General features: G+C 44.4%; 1 pseudogene; it reads right to left on the bottom strand.

Moving 5' to 3' along the window:
- Positions 1-2,115: 2,115 nt before the first annotated feature.
- Positions 2,116-21,873, bottom strand: LOC134373839 (leukocyte immunoglobulin-like receptor subfamily A member 6; annotated as a pseudogene).
- Between the last annotated feature and the right edge of the window lie 242 nt (positions 21,874-22,115).

The raw sequence follows: 22,115 nt of genomic DNA, 5'->3' as shown, positions 1-22,115 counted from the left end.
CAGTGTTTTTATGATGGTTGTTCTTGTTTTTTCTCTTGTAGATGTAGGACTCCCATAAACATATCTAGTAAATATAGTCTGGTGGTGATGAATTCCCTTAATTTTTGCTTGTCTGAGAAAGAGTTTATTTATCCTTCATTTCTGAAGGATAGACTTGCCAAGTATAATATTTTCAGCTGGCAATTTTTTTCTTTCAGTACTTTGAATATATCATCTCATTTTCTGCTATCTTGTAAGGTTTCTGTTGAGAAGTCTGCTGTTAGTCTAAGGCAGAGTCCCTTATAAATTACTTGACCTTTTTCTCTTGCTGTCTTTAGAATTCTCTCTTTGTCTTTAACTTTGGATAGTTTGACTGCAGTGTGTCTTGGAGATGACCTATTTGGGTTCTAAGCACATTCTTTTATAATCTACTTCATTTATTCATTGTCATGTTTGAAGATGGATATACATGACCATTTGGAATTTTAGTTTGTGCTTTTTGCTGACATAATGCTTGTTTTTCCATATATAGTAGCAATTTTATTTTGGTATATGGAATTTTAAGATAATTTTTGCCAGTCTGAAGGACTTTCTTGTCAATGTTGTTGTGAATTGATCCTGGTGCATAGGTACATATTTTTCTAAGGTATATACTTAAGAACCAAAGATGTGCGTCCCTTGCTTTCACTTGATAATTACAATCTCTCTTTAAATTAACTGAAGTAATTTGTACTCCTACTGGCAATGTATCAGAATTCTATGTGCACACTATTTTTTCCCACAATTGATATTACCATTTTTCTCTTTGCATCTTATCTGAATGTGGTGGAATTTTGGTCTCATAATTTTATTAAAATTGTGCTGCAACATTGAGCAAGAAATTATCATTACATTTAAAATATAAGAAAATTTAGGTGTGTGTAGAAGATATCAGAGAGATGTACTACAGCTGGCTTGTACTCTTGGGTAAAAGTCAACTCTTTGTATCACTTCCAACTCTGTATCAGTAATGTCCCATTGGAACCTTGATGTTGGCCAGGAAGGGAGTCTTTATACCATAGAAACTTGAAAATGCCACATACCTGCATTTTTAACAATGGGTTTTCACAGACAGCACGCCCCTGGGCTATAAGGTCAAACACCAGTGTGTTGATTCCAAGTGAGGATATTTGTGGAGAAACTACACAGATAGCATCCAATGAAAAGTGGGGAAATTATGGGGTCCAGAGATGGTGTTAGGGCCTCGTTTTGGGATTATTTTCTTCAGGCTGGAATCATTGTGTATTAGTCCATTTATGTTGCTTATAACAGAATACCTATAACCAGGTAATTTATAATGAAATAGAATTTCTCATAGTTCTGGAAGCTGGCAAGTCCAAGGCCCGGGGAACATATCTGATGAGGGCCTTTTTCTGCATGGGAACTATCTCCAGGGTCCCATGGTGACACAGAGTGTCATGTGGTGAGAAAATTGTAAGAGCTCTCTCATGTACTCCTTATCAGGCCATCAGTCCATGCCTATGATAATCATTACTCCATGAATGGATTATCTACTTATGAGTGTACAGTCATCACGATCTAATTACCTCTCAAAGGCTCTACCTTTCAAATACCTTAATCAAATTTCCACCTTATTAACACTGTTACAATGGGGGTGAGGTTTTAATGAGTTCTGGGAGAATATTCAGTCCACAGCACCTTATTATGGCAATTTATTTTTTATTAAACAAGGTTTAATTTTCTGAACTGAAGAGATAATGATTCTATATGTACGTAAAGGTATATGAATTAAAACTAGAAATAAAGAAAAATGTATTACATGAACATTGCCCAGGGCATGAAGTTGTATAGAAGTATGGACCCAAATTTGCCATGTCGGACATAAGCTGATGTTACAGGGATCGAGAAAGATGGGTGCCAGTCACAAAAACTCCACAAAGAGAGTGAAGGAAAATACCACAGTTTAATGGAAGAAGAGTTTAGACATCGTCTCTGCGCCTGAACAATGAATTCTCCCCCTCGAGATGATCTGCAAACAGTTCGCACAGCATATGTCCCAGATTATCTTTCAGAACCTCCTGGGATCATCAGATTTAATTCTACCACTATGAATAGTGTATTTTTCTCTTTCCTGTGCTACCTCCTGGCTGCATCTTGGCGGCTTCTCTGGTTGCGCCAACACTCAAATAGCAGAATCCTGAAGACCCAGAGGATCAAACAAGCCATACACATCTGGATGAGATTTTCTACTCTGTAATCCTGGGGTATGAGGCTAGGAATTGTGGACAAAGAGCTCACAGAATTTAAGGCAGATCAAATCGCCCCAGATCCCTGGATATCCACCTAGGGCACCCACATTCTCTTGACAGAACTTTACACTTTGAGCCCAATCCCATAATTGAGAATTTTTCCTACTCACCATTCTTGGAGTCTGATTTTTGTCATGTGTTGATGGTATCGGCTGCTCCTTAGGGTCAAAGAAAATCCAGAATTTTGGTGAGTAGTTGAAAAGGCCCTGTCCAGACATACCCTGGGTTTCTGCATTCTTATATCTTCCCACCTCTCATGATATAACTGTTCTATAGTTTCTTAAAGAATGCTTTCTCTGCTGTAGCAGGGTCCTCCCTGGTCTCCTCATTGGAGTCTTCAGAATCTCTGTGTTCTGTGAATTCAGACCTTAACTCTGAGTCACTTTACAACAAATTTAGCTGAGCCCCGAGAGCTTAGTGTTAGTGAGAAAAATGGTCTCCCAGTTCAGAAATAACTGAGCCTTTGTGTGCTCTCCATCCAGTCTGGGACGTAGGACCACCCAATTCCCTTGGCGATGAGAGTTTCCACTTATTCAGCAGCTGAGGACCCAGGATCCATAGATGAGGTTGGTTGTCAGGGGCTCCTGCACGTCAGGAGCACAAAGGGGTGACAGTTGTGATGCGTCCCCTTCACTCCACCTCAGCAGTTCCCAGCCCTTCTGGAGTCTAAATATTATTCTGTAACTGCAGTTACATTATCTATTTATTCTTTCATTATGTTATTCTTTGTAGAGTTAGGTGTACATACAATTGGGCATACATACATATTAATATAATTATTTTTAGTGGTGTTATAAGACAAGTTTTATGTTTTCTTGGAATGTGAATCTACTTAGCAAGAGCAATATTAAATTTGTAAACTCATAGCAGAGGAAAAATTTTACTGACACGAGCAAAGCGTTTCAATTGTAGACATAGAAAGATAGATAACTTTCTATAGCTACCTATTTATCTGTCGATCTGTCTATCCAGAGACTATTCAACTTATAAGGCGTAGTTGGGTTAATTACATAAATATATAATAGTAAGGAGGAGACTGGTCTGTTGTTAAGAGTACTGTTGTGATGGTTACGCTTGGAGATGACATTTAAGGAGATCCCTGAATAGACAAAGGACCCAGAGAGGAGCCACATGAAGATCAAGACAAGGAGCACCAGAGGCTGCAGGAAGAGCAGGTGCCCAGAAAGATCTCAGCTTATCCTTAAACAAGGAATAAAGTCTTGACTATGGAATGTAGGAGGGGACAGAAGAAGAAGCTGAGATTTGGGGACCTGGTGCATTTGAGACAGGCCAGAGACAACAGGGCAGAGGAGAGAGTCTCCATCATCTCACTTTTTTTTATTTGGAAGAAGTCTGGATACTGCTTTAAGACTTCAATGAAAAGAAAGTAATGATTTCATTATAATTTTAAAAGTTAATCTCCACTTCTTCCAAATCAAATCTCTGGAAACTGAGAAGTCTACAGTTCTAGTCAATAAATAAACCTTTTTTTTTTTTTTTTTTTTTGTCTTTTTCGTGACCGGCACTCAGCCAGTGAGTGCACCGGCCATTCCTATATAGGATCCGAACCTGCGGCGGGAGCGTCGCCGCACTGCCAGCGCAGCACTCTACCAAGTGCGCCACGGGCTCGGCCCATAAACCTTTAAAGAACAATGAACACCTTGGTATTATAAAATGGCATGAGCATAAAATATAGGAAACCAGTTGTGATATCAAAATAGCATAAAAGTAACACACAAATGATAATGATAAAATTTATAAAACATTATAAATGAAACGGTAGCATGTAAAAGTCAGAAAATGTGAATAAAGAGTAAACATCCGTGACTTGGGTGAATATCCAAGTGTTTGGTACCAGGAAGCCTTCTTTTTTTTATTTTATTTTATTTTTTTATTATTATTATTTTTTTTAATTTTATTTTGTCGGTATACATTGTAGCTGATTAATGCTCCCCATCACCAAAACCTCCCTCCCTTCTCCCTCCCCCCCTCCCCCCCAACCATGTCCTTTCTGTTTGTTTGTTGTATCAACTTCAAATAATTGTGGTTGTTATATCTTCTTCCCCCCCCCCCCCGGTTTGTGTGTGTGTGTGTGTGTGTGTGAATTTATATATTAATTTTTAGCTCCCTCCAATAAGTGAGAACATGTGGTATTTCTCTTTCTGTGCCTGACTTGTTTCACTTAATATAATTCTCTCGAGGTCCATCCATGTTGTTGCAAATGGCAGTATTTCATTCGTTTTTATAGCTGAGTAGTATTCCATTGTGTAGATGTACCACATTTTCCGTATCCACTCATCTGATGATGGGCATTTGGGCTGGTTCCAACTCTTGGCTATTGTAAAGAGTGCTGCGATGAACATTGGGGAACAGGTATACCTTCGACTTGATGATTTCCATTCCTCTGGGTATATTCCCAACAGTGGGATGGCTGGGTCGTATGGTAGATCTATTTGCAATTGTTTAAGGAACCTCCATACCATTTTCCATAGAGGCTGCACCATTTTGCAGTCCCACCAACAATGTATGAGAGTTCCTTTTTCTCCGCAGCCTCGCCAGCATTTATCGTTCATAGTCTTTTGGATTTTAGCCATCCTAACTGGGGTTAGATGGTATCTCAATGTGGTTTTGATTTGCATTTCCCGGATGCTGAGTGATGTTGAGGATTTTTTCATATCCAGGAAGCCTTCTTAATGTGCCTCACCATGGTAATATGTCAGAGAGAAAAGACCATTTTTCAGGACACATAAAAAAAGTTAGAAAAAGCATTCATTTCTAATTAAAAAACTAATGAAACAAGAAAATAGATTTAAAAGATAAGTCAATATAGCTAATAATATTGTACTGTATATTTCAAGATAGCCAGGAAAGAGGATCTTGGATGTTATCACCACAAAGAAATGATAAATGTTTAGGTGATAGATATGCCAACTATTCGGATTAGATCATTGTACACCTGTATGCATGTATTGAAACAACAAACTGTACCCCACAAAAATGTACAATGAAAAAAACAATAAATAAAATTAAATAGTAATAAAAAAGTTTCCAAAGAGAAAAAAAGAGAAAGGTTGGAGGGATTAGGTATAATAAATACCCACAGCTTTTTCTCTGAAAAAAAAATTGGGATAAAAGGACAGCTGTGTTACAGAGGCTAAGTTCTAATAGCATTTTTCTCGAGGTTCAACCAAGTCTAACTCCAGCCTCAATAGACAAGAGGTGGGGAAGCCTCACCTGAGACCATGAGCTCTAGGGGATCACTGGGGTATAACAATAGGTAGGGGGAGGCGCTACCTGAGCCATAGCACCTGTAGGTCCCCCCGGTGGCTGAGGTCACAGGAATCATGGGGAATTTGGCCTGGTACTACTGAGCTCTGTACTTTGATCTAAGATGCAGGGGGTGGGGGTGGGATCAGCTGTCCCCTCCTTGGACAGAAGGAAAGTGTCTATCAGGCTGTATGACTGACACAGTAAGGTCATGTTCTCTCCTCAGGCCATTGTGGGACTGGGCTGCACCAAGAGGGGGAATCTGTCAGGGAGCTGTTCTAGAGAGAAGAAGGGTGGGTGAGGGGCTATCCCACATCTTATTCTGAGCCAAGACCTCACCAGTATGGATCTATAAGAACCCTCAGTCTCTCTGTCTCTGTTTTCTCTGAGTCTCTCTCTCCCCATCCCCTGTCTCTGTCTCTCTCCCTCTTTTGAGACCCCCACCCCTCATCCTGGCCATTACCACCTGGGGCTCCCCCAACAGGGCCTGTGAAGAGTCTGGATCCCTGACTGAGCCCATTGGGCTCCTCACCTGCGATCAGGATGTCACGGGGGGCTGACCACTCAGAGGAGAGGCCGTGTGCACCATAGCATCTGTACCTGCCCCCGTGGGAATTGCTCACAGGGCCCAGGGGGAAGTCGGCCTGAGAGAGCCCAGCCTGGGACTGCCAGCAAGGGCCCTGGGGGAGGTCATGGAGTCCCTCCTTGGACAGGGAGAATCTGTCATAGCTGACATCAGAGTGACACTGGAGGGTCAGATTCTCTCCAGGGGCCATGACAAGGCCCTGCTGGGTCAGGAGGGAGGGCTTCCTGGACACACCTGGAGGGAAAGACGAGCCGTGGAAGCAGGGGCTGGTTCCTCCAACATCTCCCTTCTATTTGCTTGCTTATTGGGACTTTCAGCGTCATGGTTTTTCTCACTCTACGTTTGTGTCCCCACGGTTCCAAGAAAGGACATGTTTTTCATACACTTTCTTATCACCTGGGGAAGTCCTGAGGATAAGGCTCTCAACTACCTACCTGCCGGGTGCCCCAAAATTGTATATGAAAAGGCTATGGCTTCTTCACCTGAGACCAGTAGCTTCAGGGTATCGCTGGGGTCTGACCACACCTGTGGTTTGTTCCTGTCATAGACTTAGCATCTAAATGCCTACCTGTGTCTGGGGGTCATGGGACCCACAGGAAACAGGGCCTGGAACTGCAATTGGGATGTGGCTATAAGATCTGACTCCAGGAGAGCTTGTGTTCTCCTTCCTCAGCCAGAACAAAACCACCAGATCCCAGCTGTAAGCTGCAATGGAGAGTCACGTTCCCTCCTGAGGTCATGACGGGGTTTGGCAGGGCTGAGAGCGTGGGTTCAACGTAAGCCTTTAGGAGAGAGGGAAGCAGCCGTGTTAAATGGAGATCGCGTTATATCCCAGGGCTGGGCTGTGAGAAGGGAGACACCTCTGACAGCAGACCCCTTCCTGAGGGCAAAGCCTGGGGCTGGGACTCCTGAGTGTCCTCTCACCTGTCACCACCAGCTCCAGGGGGTCACTGTGCTCTGACTAGCCTGCAGGGCTGTGATAGTAACAGTGACATCGCCCTGCATAGTGCTGTGTCATGGATGGGGTGGGAAAGTTAGCCTTGTTCCTGGACTACAGCGGGCTCTGTGTTCCCAGGACACTGACCTTCCCTCTTTATATAGATGGTACTCTCGGACCTCCAGGATCCCCTGACACCAGATTTTACTGACCTCCTTCAGGTCATCACAGAGTCTGGGTCAACCCAGATGGTGGGTTTGGGGAGGGTCCCTGGGAGGAAATCAGACACTGGGACCCAAGACATTCTCACACTTAGATATTAGCTCTCACCCCCAGCATCCTCCCAGATCTTCCCGTAAATCAGCCCAGAACTGCTATTCTCCATTCCAGCAATAAGGTTGGCCCCTTATTCCCAATGAGGATACCTGGAGACAGACTCACCTGCCTGCTCTCAGGTCCTGGGGCTCAGACTCAGCCCTGGAAGAGAGTTTCCTGTGAGAGATTTGCCCCCTGAAGTCTGAGCAGATCTTCTCCTTCCCTGAACCTGCCAAGTGCCTGGAAACTCCTAATGGATAAGGGCCTGGCTGGGGGTTGATGTCCCTCCCGGGGCCTACCCTCCCCTCTTCAGGTCTCACCAAGGCAGAGCAGGGCTGTGAGGTTGGGGATCACGGCGTCTCCTCCCACTGGCCCCAGCTGAGCAGATGGATGAGACCACAGTGTCTGGCAGGACAGACAGACACATGGGGTGTGGACACTTGGAGGCTCATTACTCCCTGTCACAGGGTGGTCATTTCAGCAGCCGTACAGGACAGGAACTGCCCCCTGCTCCAAGACCCTGGGTCTCTTTCTCCAGGGCTGAGAATTGGGTGAGCACCAGACTCTTTGTAGACATTTCATACAGAAATGAGGTCTCCCCTGCCTTCCAGCTACTGTCTACCGGATCTGTCCTCATTTCACCTAGGGCCAGGACATAGTGGCAAGTAGACCTGGTCACTTCCTGAGTTTGCCCCTTCTGCGTGAGAGTGACTGAGGGCTTCTCCTTCCCTCTCAGAGCCTCCCCATGGGGCTACCATCTCTCCTTCAGCCCGTCCGTCAGCACATGGCTGCGTTGTCCTTATCATGGCCAGTCGTCTCTCCAGCCCTGGAGATGCTTCAGGGAAGATGCAGGTTCCTGCTGCACAGCAGACTCAGGTCAGCAGAGACACACTCAACATCTGACTGTGCAGTTCACTTTGAGCTGCATTGCAGCAAAGAGCACAAAGGAGAAATAAAGGAAAATAAGGAATAAAATATGACTCTTATTTTGACCGTGGAGTGTGGGTTTGTTTTCTTCTAAGCTGTCCACTTCATGAACTATCTTTTTCTTCTTAGCAACAGCATCTTTGGAAACCACCCTTGACTCATTCCTGCCTCCTTGGTGCACCTGGTTTCCTTTCTCAGAACTCCCCTCCTCATCCTGTGGTCCTACCTTCACGTTGAGTAACAATGATTGGGTAAGAGCTTGACTTTTTTATTTTAACCTTTCAAAAAGCTTTTATTTTCAAAATATTTTGGGGGCTGGCTGGTTAGCTCAGTTGATTAAAGCATGGTGCTGATAACCCCAAGGTCCAAGGTTCAATCTCTGTACCAAAAAGTGCCAAAAAAAATTTTTTTTTGAGTGCCTGATGTAGTTTTTGTTTGCTTTTTAAAATTTTTATTTATGTAAATTTGTATTTATACTTTTATTTCATATAAAATTCGTCTACATTTATTGAGATGATAAATTTTTATTCTCAATGTATTCAGTTATGTTGATTAATTTTTGAAAATTAAGCTACTTCCCTTTCGTAAACAAAAACTAAAAAGATTTTCAAGATGGCGGCGGCTGCGGCGGCTGGCGCGGAGTAGCTGAGGTGGAAAAGGTGGCCACTGGGCCTCAGGCAGCCGGGAAACTTGTGGACCTTCCACTGGCCATCTCTTAAGGGAGGACTGCTGCTGCTGGCCGGTCGTGGGGGTTCAACGCCACTTTGCCCCCGGCAGGAGAGGCTGCCTCATTTACAGGCAACAGCTTTGAAGTGTGGAGCAGGAAAAGAACTGATTCTTAGCTGCAAAAGCGAGTTTTGAAACAGGAAACACGGCGCCAGGGCTGCTGTGGATGCAGCCAGGATCCCGGAGGCTGGGGCCGCACTGAAGGCGGCCAGCTGCCCTATTCAGGATTCGAGGTTTCAGGCCGGCATTAAAGAAGATTCCGGGGAGCGCCCGAGCGGCGCCGCGACTGAACAGCCCGAGGCGGCAGCGCCGAGAACACGGAAGGCAACAAACCAGAGACAGAGCGAGCGCCCGACCTGGCACAGCACTGTGAGTGATCCCTGGCACAGCTCTGTTCGGGGGGTGGATGCCCACGCGGCTCCTGCCTGCACCACCAGGCCACTCACTGCCCCGGTGCTGCCTCCATTTTCCCAGGTGCGGGCAGCTCCGCCCTGCTCGGCCATCACTGAGCCCATTTGCTTGGCCTGGCGCGGGGCTTTCCGGAGCCTGCGGGCCGGCCTCCTCTCCCACTCCCTCCGCGGTTCTCTGGCGGGGCTGGGGGTGTCCTGACCAGTGTTGGGAGGGCTAGGAAGTACGGGCGGGCCGACTGTCACTCCTCCACACCCTGGACTCCGGCCCCGGTAAACTTCCTGTTACTGGGAGGCAGATACCATCTCTGCGACCGCCAGTTTGGAAAAAAGCCTAACGAATTTCTGGTTGGGAATAGTGTGGTAGGAGAGTTCCCAGGTCCGCTTGATCCTGCCGGAGAGCAGGCTGCAGGCGGGCACTAGACTCGGTTTATACCGGGGGGATACAAAGGTGAACAAGACCCGAGAAAGATCTACACAGTGCTACAAAGGCACCCAGAGAGACCGGTCGTCTGTGCCTAGCAGAAACCTGGTAGACTTCCTGGGCGAGGCGGTGCTGAGCAGGGTCTTGAAGGCCCAGCTGATAGACGAGGGGTGCAGAAGACACGCCCCAGCCCAGCACAGTGTGCACAGAGGGGGGAGACGTGCGGCCAGGGAGGCGGAGACTTGACAGAAACCACACACCCGGTGGGATCGCCACTGCACGATCTAACAGCCTGGGCCAGAGCACACGGAACGGGGAGAAGTCCTGTACAGAAAGTGAAAGCTCAACAGAGATCACACACCCTGTGGTACGTGATCCACCAGCCCAGCAGAGTACTAGCTGACCAGAAAGGTGGATCCCCGGAGAAGCCCAAGACCCGAGGCAACCACACACACAAGACACTAGAGGCCAACTGAGCAGTCACGGTGGGAGCCATACCAAATTGGCAACCACAGCAACATCCTAGTTAGTCATTAGTCTCAAACCGGTGGACTGTGAAACCCCCTGCCACAATGAATAAACACCAAAAAAAAGACACCAGAAATACAAAAAATCAAGAAAGTACACCACCAAAAGTTAATAAATCTCATACTCTAGATCCTATAGAACAAGAAGCCCTTGAAATAACTGACAAGGAATTTCGAGTGATAATTCTAAGGAAACTGAATGAGATACAAGAAAACTCAGCTAGACATCATGATGAAATGAGGAAAAGTATACAGGATCTGAAAGAGGAAATATGCAAGGAAATCAATGTCCTGAAAAAAAAATGTAGCAGAACTTGCTGAACTGAAGAAGTTATTCAGCGAAATAAAAAACACAACGGAGAGTTTAACCAGCAGGCTTGTCGAAGTTGAAGAGAGAACCTCTGAACTTGAAGATGGGCTGTTTGAAATAACACAAGCAGACAAAAAGAAAGAAAAAAGAATCAAGAACATGGAAGAAAATCTGAGAGAGATATCAGGCAACCTTAAGCGCTCAAATATCCGAGTCATGGGTATTCCAGAAGGGGAGGAAAATGGAGATTCCATTGAAAACATATTCAACAAAATAGTGGCAGAAAACTTCCCAGGTATAGGAAAAATCACAGATCTTCAGATCCAGGAAGCTCAACGATCTCCAAATGTATTCAACCCAAAAAGGCCTTCTCCAAGACATGTCATAGTCAAATTGGCAAAACTCAGAGACAAAGAGAGAATCTTAAAAGCTGCAAGAGGGAAGCGTCAAATCACCTATAAGGGAGCCCCAATCAGGTTAACATCAGACTTTTCATCACAAACCCTAAAAGCTAGAAAGGAATGGGATGATATTTTCAAAATACTAAAAGACAAAGATTGCCAGCCAAGAATACTCTACCCTGCAAGGCTATCCTTCCGAAATGAGGGGCAAATAGTATATTTCTCAGACAAACAAAAACTGCGGGAGTTCACTACCACAAGACCACCCTTACAAGAAATCCTCAAGGGAGTACTGGGTTTGGTTCCTGAAAAATAACTACCACTGCCATAAAAACCCAAGAAAAATCTAAACCCGCTAGTACAATAAAAATGGCATTCATGAAGAGAAAACAAGCTAACAAAAACACTATCTACAACCTAAGGAACCAACAAACAAAGAAACCAAACAGTAAATCAGAAAGCAAGGAACAAAAGACACCTAAGACAACCAAACAACCAATAAAATGCTAAGAATAAATCAACACCTTTCAATATCAACTCTTAAGGTTAAAGGATTAAATTCCCCAATTAAAAGACACAGACTGGCTGACTGGATCAAAAAGCAGGACCCAACTATATGCTGCCTACAAGAGACCCACCTTACCCATAAAGATTCACACAGACTAAGAGTGAAAGGATGGAAAAAGATTTACCATGCAAACAGAAAAGAAAAACGAGCTGGAGTGGCTATTCTTATATCTGACAAAATAGACTTTAAACTAAAAACCATAAAAAGAGACAATGAGGGACACTACTTAATGATAAAAGGACTGATCCATCAAGAAGACATAACAATCATAAATATGTACGCACCCAATGTTGGAGCAGCCAGATTTATAAAACAAACTCTATTAGACCTAAAGAAGGAAATAGACACTAATACCATAATAGCAGGGGACCTGAACACTCCACTGTCAATATTAGACAGATCATCTAGGCAAAGAATCAGTAGAGAAACACAAGATCTAAACAAGACTCTAGACCAATTGGAATTGGCAGATATCTACAGAACATTCCATCCAACAACCTCAGAATATTCATTCTTCTCATCAGCACATGGATCATTCTCCAGGATAGATCACATATTAGGTCACAAATCAAGTCTCAATAAATTCAAAAAAATTGGAATTATCCCATGTATCTTCTCAGACCACAATGGATTAAAACTAGAAATTAATAACAAACAAAACTCTGGAAACTATACAAACACATGGAAATTAAACAGCATTCTACTTAATGACATATGGGTCCAAGAAGAAATCAAGCAGGAAATCTAAAAGTTTATTGAAACTAATGAAAACAATGATACATCATACCAAAACCTGTGGGATACTGCAAAAGCAGTATTGAGGGGAAAATTTATTGCATTAAATGCTCACTTCAGAAGAATGGAAAGATGGCAAGTGAACAACCTAACACTTCACCTTAAAGAACTAGAAAAACAAGAACAATCCAATCCTAAAGTTAGCAGACGGAAAGAAATCATTAAGATCAGAGCAGAACTGAATGAAATTGAAAACCAAAAAACAATTCAAAAGATCAACGAATCAAAAAGTTGGTTTTTTGAAAAGATAAATAAAATTGACAAACCATTAGCATGGCTAACAAAAAAAAGAAGAGAGAAGACTCAAATAACAAAAATTAGAAATGAAAAAGGCGATATTACAACTGATTCATCTGAAATACAAGGAATCATTCGAGACTACTATAAACAACTATACGCCAACAAATTTGAAAATCTGGAGGAAATGGATAAATTTCTGGACACACACAAGCTCCCAAAACAGAACCGTGAAGACGTAGAAAATTTGAACAGACCAATAACAAGAAAGGAGATTGAAGCTGTTATCAGAAGGCTCCCAACAAAGAAAAGCCCAGGACCAGATGGATTCACAGCAGAATTTTACCAAACATTCAAAGAGGAATTGACACCGATTCTTTACAAACTATTCCAAAAGATTGAAACAGACGCAAATCTCCCAAACTCATTCTATGAAGCAAACATCATCCTGATACCAAAACCAGGTAAAGATATAACCAAAAAAGAAAACTACAGGCCGATATCCTTGATGAATATAGATGCAAAAATCCTCACTAAAATACTAGCAAACAGAATCCAGCAACACATACGAAAAATTATTCATCACGATCAAGTGGGATTCATCCCAGGGATGCAAGGTTGGTTCAACATACGGAAATCAATAAATGTGATACACCATATTAATAAACTCAAACACAAGGACCATATGATCATCTCTATAGATGCTGAAAAAGCATTTGATAAAGTTCAGCACTCATTCATGACAAAGACCCTCTATAAGTTAGGTATAGAGGGAAAGTATCTCAACATAATTAAAGCCATATATGACAAACCCACTGCCAATATCATCCTGAATGGGGAAAAGCTGAAAGCTTTTCCTTTAAGAACAGGCACTAGACAAGGATGCCCACTCTCACCACTCCTATTCAACATAGTGTTGGAAGTACTAGCCAGAGCAATCAGAGAAGAGAAAGAAATAAAGGGCATCCAGATTGGAAAAGATGAAGTCAAACTGTCCCTGTTTGCAGATGACATGATCCTATATATCGAACAGCCTAAAACCTCTACAAAAAAACTGCTGGAATTGATAAATGATTTCAGCACAGTAGCAGGATACAAAATCAACACACAAAAATCAGTAGCATTTCTTTTCTCCAATAGTGAACATGCAGAAGGAGAAATCAAGAAAGCCTGCCCATTTACAATAGCCAACAAAAAAATAAAATACTTAGGAATTGAGTTAACCAAGGTGGTGAAAAATCTCTATAATGAGAACTACAAACCACTGCTGAGAGAAATTAGAGAGGATACAAGAAGATGGAAAGATATTCCATGCTCTTGGATTGGAAGAATCAACATAGTGAAAATGTCCATACTACCCAAAGTGATATACAAATTCAATGCAATCCCCATCAAAATTCCAAAGACATTTTTCTCAGAAATGGAAAAAACTATTCAGACATTTATATGGAACAATAAAAGACCACGAATAGCCAAAGCAATGCTCAGCAAAAAAAATAAAGCTGGAGGCATAACACTACCTGACTTTAAGCTATACTACAAAGCTATAATAACCAAAACAGTATGGTACTGGCATAAAAACAGACACACTGACCAATGGAATAGAATAGAGAATCCAGAAATCAACCCACACACTTACTGCCATCTGATCTTTGACAAAGGCACCAAGCCTATTCACTGGGGAAGGGACTGCCTCTTCAGCAAGTGGTGCTGGGATAACTGGATATCGATATGCAGGAGAATGAAACTAGATCCATACCTCTCACCATATACTAAAATCAACTCAAAATGGATTAAGGATTTAAATATACACCCTGGGACAATAAAACTTCTTAAAGAAAACATAGGGGAAACACTTCAGGAAATAGGACTGTTCACAGACTTCATGAATACGACCCCAAAAGCATGGGCAACCAAAGGAAAAATAAACAAATGGGATTATATCAAACTAAAAAGCTTCTGCACAGCAAAAGAAACAATTAAAAGAGTTAAAAGACAACCAACAGAGTGGGAGAAAATATTTGCAAAATATACATCTGACAAAGGATTAATATCCAGAATATATAAGGAACTCAAACAACTTTACAAGAAGAAAACAAGCAACCCAATTAAAAAATGGGCAAAAGAGCTAAGTAGGCATTTCTCTAAGGAAGATATCCAAATGGCCAACAGACATATGAAAAAATGCTCAACATCACTCAGCATCCGGGAAATGCAAATCAAAACCACATTGAGATACCATCTAACCCCAGTTAGGATGGCTAAAATCCAAAAGACTATGAACGATAAATGCTGGCGAGGCTGCGGAGAAAAAGGAACTCTCATACATTGTTGGTGGGACTGCAAAATGGTGCAGCCTCTATGGAAAATGGTATGGAGGTTCCTTAAACAATTGCAAATAGATCTACCATACGACCCAGCCATCCCACTGTTGGGAATATACCCAGAGGAATGGAAATCATCAAGTAGAAGGTATACCTGTTCCCCAATGTTCATCGCAGCACTCTTTACAATAGCCAAGAGTTGGAACCAGCCCAAATGCCCATCATCAGATGAGTGGATACGGAAAATGTGGTACATCTACAAAATGGAATACTACTCAGCTATAAAAACGAATGAAATACTGCCATTTGCAACAACATGGATGGACCTTGAGAGAATTATATTAAGTGAAACAAGTCAGGCACAGAAAGAGAAATACCACATGTTCTCACTTATTGGAGGGAGCTAAAAATTAATATATAAATTCACACACACACATACACACACACACACAGAAACCGGGGGGGGGGGGGGAAGAAGATATAACAACCACAATTATTTGAAGTTGATACAACAAACAAACAGAAAGGACATTGTTGGGGGGGAGGGGGGGAGGGAGAAGGGAGGGAGGTTTTGGTGATGGGGAGCATTAATCAGCTACAATGTATATCGACAAAATAAAATTAAAAAAAAAAAAGAAAAAAAAAAAAACTAAAAAGTGTAGTCATGAAAAGAGACATAATGAAAGATTATTGCTTAATGTGTATAGAGTTTATATTTAGAATGACCAAAATATTTTGGAAATAGAGGTAGTGATCGCACAGCATTGTGAATGTAATTAATTCCACACAGTTGTATGTTTAAAAATGTTTCAAATGGCAATTTTTATGTTATGCATGTTTTACCACAATAAAAAAAAAAACCCAAAATAACCCAGAAAAACAGGAATGAATATTGTATTCATTATTTGTTTAGGGATTTACATCTAAGGTCATGTGAGAGATCTTTCAATAACTTTCCTATTTTGTAGTTTCCTTGTCAAGTTTTGGTATCAATTTTTTTCTTGCCTGATAAAATGTGTTTGGATGTATATCCATTTTTTCTAGTCTCAGGGAAAGTTTGTGTCTGGGTTTTTTTTTTTTTTTTTGTGTGTGTGTGTGTTTCATAAGTGCATAAGTGGAAGAAATCACGAATACAACTTCTTGAACTGGAGTTTATATTATGGGAACATTTTTTATTACAGAGTAAAAGTATTTAGTAAAAGTGTTTAGAAACAGTACTTAGTAAGTATTTAGCAAAGTATTTAGTAAAAGTATTATATATGTGTGTGTGTACATAGATGAGTACGATGATTCAAATTTTCTAATTATTTTTATGTCTATTTAGTAAATTGTATTTTGGGGGATTGTGTCAATTTTATCTGCATTTTCTAATATATTGACATAGAATTGCTCATAGTGTCCTCTTACTATCTTCTGAAAATATGTGTAGGATCTGTAGTGCTACTCATTTTTCATTCCTATATTGGAAATGTGTACCTCTTGTTTTTTTTTTTTTTGCTCATTATGGGTAGGGTTTATAAATGTCATTAACGTTTTTGAGAATGAACTCTTTTGCTTTATCAATTTTTATCTATTTTTAAAGTATCTTCTCATTAGCCGCCACTAATATTATTATTTTCTTTCTTATACCTTTATTTGCAATAATTTGCTATTTTTTTCTAAATTGTTGATATGATAGCTTAGGTCATTGATGTTTTTAAAGGTTTTTTTCTTTTCTAATTTATTTATTCATAGGTCTTCGTTTTCCAATTTTATATTTTAATGTGTAATATTTACATTATCAATCAATTTTAAACATTCTCTCACTTATGTTTTTGGTTTTCCTCATTCAACTAATTGATTATTGAGGAGTCTGTTGCTGTATTTCCAAAATATAAGAATTTTAGTTATCTTTGTGGAATCAGATGAGTTTTAAAAGTTCCCCACATCTCTTGGTGGTCTACATGAAGTGTCCAGATTGGCTAGAGTCCACGAGTTAGTGTCCATTGGGGGAAGCTCTTGGGTCTTCTGTGGTCCCTGGCTCTCCCTCTTTGAAGTGTGGGGTCTGGGTCCTTCCTGGGCTAGTGGATGGCCAGAGCAGCACACTCTCTGGATTCAGCTGGGGGCTCCCCTGAGTGGGAGGAAGGAGGTGTTGTCTGCAGTCTGGGCATCAAGATGTGCAGCTGGGCATAGGTCACATCCTGGAGGGTTTTAGCTGCAGCAGCCTGCAGTGGGGGGAGAGTGAGACGGAAGATGCACGGTTCGGGTTGCGGGGGGAGTCCTGGGGGACTGGAGAGGGAAAGACTCACCTGACTGTCAATCTGCCTGTCCTCTTCTGATTGTCTGTCCTTCATGTTCAAGAATTCCTTGGAGAAGACATGAGGAGGGGAGGCCACTTCCTGCCTGAGTCTGGGGTGTTTCACCTGGGTGTAGGTCACCTCCTGGTGGTTTTTGTCTTCTGGGCTGTGCTGGAGAGAGACAGTAATGAAGGGGGTCTTTGTAATTTCACTCAATCTCCCTCAGAGAAGTTTCCACACTGTTACAAGAGTTATCTTTCAAAAATTTAAATCAGATTGTGTCACTTTCTGATGGAATCTTCTTAAACTTCCTAAGACATTGGAGAATCTGGAAGCCTCCTCCTTGCAGTTCTTACTTCTTATCCTGATGCTCTGACCCCCTTGCTCATTTGACTCCAGCCACACGTCCTGTCTTCCTGAAAAAGCATGTTCCTGCCTCAGGACCTTGCACTTGCTGTTTCCTCTGCCTGCAGGTGCTCATCCAACAGATGTTTTTATGGCCCTCTGCATTCGGGCTTTTTCTCAGATGACAGTTTATCAGAGAGTCCGCTCCTTAAAGTTCAAACTGACTCAGTCTGCCCCTACATACACTATCCCTTTCTTTGGTTTATTTTCCGTAACAGCACTTTGCACCTCTGGACACTCTGAATTTATTTGCATATTGTCTCTCATTTACAAGGTGAGCTCGGGGAGGGTAGAGACAGCTTTTGTCACTGCTGGGTCTGCAGCACCTACACGAAGCCCGACTGAGAGTGAGCTCCCTGTGAATGTTTGTTCGGTGAATGAACAAAGGGTGTCCAGAGATCTTGGGTGATTCATTTATTCCTGTGCCCTTCTGAGACCCAGGGAATACTCTAACAACCAGGCTGTCAAACAGCAGACAAGGAGCTAGAAGGGGAACCAGGCAGGAGGAGCCCCTGAGATCACAGGAAAACCAGGAGAGAGCGAGGTCACAGCAGGCAGGCGGCAGCGTGCTTCGAGAAGGGAGGGTCAGCTGTGGGAGGATGCTGACAGCTGAGTGGTGGGAGGACAAGTGTCCATTGGATTAAATTTGGCAACAGGAAGGCCTTTGGTGCCCTGGACAGGGGCAGGGGCCTCACCTGACTGTCAAGCTCCATGCCGTCCTCAGGCTGAGTGTCCTTTTCAGCAGCATCTGCTGGGGCAGAACAAGGGGGGGTTCATCTCTTGTCAAGGGTCCCTGGGATCTCTCAGTTCCACTGGCCCCTGCCCTGCTTCAAGATGGGGTCACTGAGATCCAGGGAGTGGCAGTGATGTCCCTAGGTCACATAGTACTGGAGCTCAGTCCTCCTCATCTCTTGAGTCCCAAAAGCTTCCTTGCCTGTCCCTTCCTCCGTTGCTTACTAAAGCCTTCGGGACCCCATCTCCTACCCCCAGGGTGGCCCCTCCTCTTCCTCACAGAGGTTTTATTCCTGAATGTCAGCAGTTCTGCAGGAGCTGGGGAAAAACACAGGAGTTTTAGGTGGGAACGAGGAGGTTCCAAGTGGGGGTTGGAGTCTGGGGTCCTCTGGGAAGAAATCACCTCTTCTGCAGGCCTCTGTCCTTGAGCTCTGGCTCGGCAGCCCCTGCAGGAAGTTGGAAATCAGACTCTCTCTGAGCTGGGTGAAAATGGACAGTCTCAGCCTGGGAATGTTAGAACCCCCCCATCCCCCTCATGCAACTAGAGAGAAAAGAGGGAAACCTTAAAACACTTGAATAGATGTTTCAAATATTTTATAAGACTAAAAAGCCAAAAAAAAAAATCTTAAATTTGTACATGTGTGCTGACATTAACTGCTATCTTTTCAGATTTTTTCCATTTGTAATGCTGAAGACATTTTTCTGAGCTGGCAATACCCCATCTATTTGGTTTCCCTGTGGCTGGTGCCCCAAGTTCCCCATTGATTGGTCCATGGGGGACCTATTTTCTACTCACCCAACTTCCTGTGCTTTCCCTGATGCAAGCATCGAATGAGAAGGAAGAGGAGGAGAAGGAGCAGCAGGACGAAGGCCACCGAGGCCCCAATCAGACCCTTCAGGTACGATTTGCAACCTTGGGCACAAGTGACGTCATGAATGAGAAATGATGCCATTTAATTGAGCACCTACTGTGTGCCAGGCATGTGCTGGGTCTTTGCATCCATCACCTCCAACCCTCACACAATTGTGCAACCCAAGATTGCCATCCCCACCCCACCCATTCTACAGATAAGGAGACTGAGGCTCAGAAAGGTAAATTGCCAGCCCCAGGTCACCCAGCCAGGGAGCAGCAGAGTTGGGAATTGAACCCAGGTAGTCTTACTTCTAATCTTTGATCTTTATACCAGAGCTGAGCATCTTGAACTGAGAGAAAGAGCCTGAATGTCCCCTACCATGGCCCTGCTCCCCTCTCCTGCACAATGTCACCATCACTGCTCAGATGGGACAGGGCCACTGCAGAATCGGGTCCTGGGAGGCTTCCCTGGGAGGTCTCCTCTCCCAGAAGGTCACAGCCAGAAGGCAGAACTGAAAGTTACTTTAGGATCTGGGCCAGGCCTTTTCCTTTTACACCTGGAGAAACTGAGGCCCAGACAGGGAATGTTCTGTCCAAGTCTCTGTCTCCAGAGGAGCCTGAACTGAGGATATAACTCAGCTGTTGCCTCTTCTGAACCCCACTCTCACCTCCCAACACAGCCCCTCACTTACCGTCTTGGGTGCCTGACTCTGTGGAGGTGAGGGGCTGATTTTCAGGACCTCCTGGGATCAGGACAGGGAGTTGAGGGACTGGAGCTGCTGTGCTCCTCACTTCAGTCCAGCTGCTCCTCCCCCAGTTTGGGCCACTAATATCTTTCTCTGCCTGGACCACCCACCCCTCAACCACCCCAGCCTCAGAGCCCCTGGGGGCTCCTGTGGTACCGGCTGACATCTCTCTCTGACTTCCCAGCTCTCTTGGACGCAAGCCATGCTGAGAACTGGAACTAGGACTTAGATCAGCTGAGGGTCTCTTGAGGCAAGCCTGGGGAAAATTGTAAATTCTCTTGACAGAGGTCCCTGTGACTCACCAACTGCTGAGCTGGGCCCTGTGGGTGGGGGGCTGCTGCCCCCTGGGGATGCTAGGAATAAGGACAAGAGAAGTGTGAGGGATAGCAGCTGCCCCCAGACCCAATTCTGCTCAGTCTTATCTATATCTGCCCACCTGACATCTTCTGGGGATATGAACATGGAAAGGGACAGGCTTGAAAAAACTCCTGATGGCCTCTTCCTTTCTGAGGAATGAATTCCCCTCTGGCTGACCCTCCCTCAGGGTTTCCCTTTCTCCCATCCCAGCCCAGAGCTCTCCTGGGGGCAGGGTCCTGATCTGACCCTTTGAGCTAAGACAGGAGAGGTTTAGAAGCCCCTCACCTGAGACCACGAGCTCCAGGAGGTCACTGGGTTCTGACCACAGCTGGGGTGTGTTCCTGTAATAGCCATAGCATCTGAACATCCGCCTGTGCATTGCGGTCATGGAGCCCACAGAGAACAGGGCCTGGAACTCCCAATCAGTGTGTTGCTCTAAGTCCAGGGTCTGGGAGAGATTGTTTTCTCCTTCCTCAGTCAGAACAAACGTGCCAAATCTGAGGCTTGAGATACACTGGAGGGTCACATTCTCTCCTGTAGTCACAACAGGGCTGGGCAGGGCTGAGAGGGTGGGTTTGCTGTAGATTCCTAGAAGTAAAGGAGGCAGGTGTGTTGAATGGGGCTCACACCACTGGGCTTTGAGAGGGGAAGACACCCCTGAGAGCAGACCCCCTTCCTGCGGGCAAAGCCTGCGGCTGGGACCCATGAGTGTCCTCTCACCTGTCACCACCAGCTCCAGGGGGTCACTGGACTCTGACCAGCCAGCAGGGCTCCGATAGTAACAGTGATATCGCCCTGCATAGTCCTCTGTCATGGATGGGATGGGGAACTTGGCCTTGTTTCTGGGCTCCAGTGGGCTCCGTGTGTTCCAGGGTGCTGATCTTCCCTCTTTATACAGGTGGTACTCCTGGGCCTCCAGGGTCCCCTGACACCAGATGGTCACGGGACTCCCCGAGGTGATCACAGAGCCTGGTTCAGCCCAGACTGTGGGTTTTGAGAAGTTCTCTGGAAGGAAAGCACAGGTTGGATCCCAAGACATTCCCCGCCCCCTTGGATCTCCCCTCTCATCCCCATGACCCTCCCAGACACCTCCCTCAGTCAGCCCAGAACTGCTGTCCTCCACACCCAGCAGCCCTGAGGTGGCCCCCTGTCCCTAGTGAGGAGGTTGAATCTGGGACATCTGGAGACAGACTCACCTGCCTGCACTTGGATCCTGTGGCGCAGACTCACACCTGGAAAGAGTTCACTGTGAGAGACTCACCACCTCCAGGCTGGTCAGATCCTCTCCTCTGATGAGCCCTGCTGATCCCCTGGGGTCTCCTAATGCACGAGGGCTTGGCTGTGGGTGGAGTCCCTTGCAGCCTAAGGTCTCCCGTCCCCCTCCTCAAATCTCACCAAGGCAGAGCAGGGCTGTGAGGATGGGTGTCATGGTGCCTCCTCCCACTGGCCCCAGCTGAGCAGATGGATGAGAACCCAGTGCCTGGCGGGACAGACAGACACAGAGGGTGTGGACGTTTGGGAGCTGGGTTTTTTTGTCATGAGGTTGTCTCATAAGCAGCCCCACAGGAAGAGGAACTGCCCTCCCCAGAAGCCTGGCTTTGGTTTCACCAGGGCTGAGGCCAGGACAGGAACCAGGCTCCCTGCAGACATTTCAGATGTAAATGGGGTCTCTCATGACACCCAGACTCTGCCTGACCTGTCGTCATC

The sequence above is a fragment of the Cynocephalus volans genome, chromosome 3, assembly GCF_027409185.1.
Source record: "Cynocephalus volans isolate mCynVol1 chromosome 3, mCynVol1.pri, whole genome shotgun sequence".
Lineage (NCBI taxonomy): Eukaryota > Metazoa > Chordata > Mammalia > Dermoptera > Cynocephalidae > Cynocephalus > Cynocephalus volans.
The sequence above is the reverse complement of the archived record's forward strand: the minus strand, read 5'-3'. Positions and strand labels throughout refer to the sequence as shown.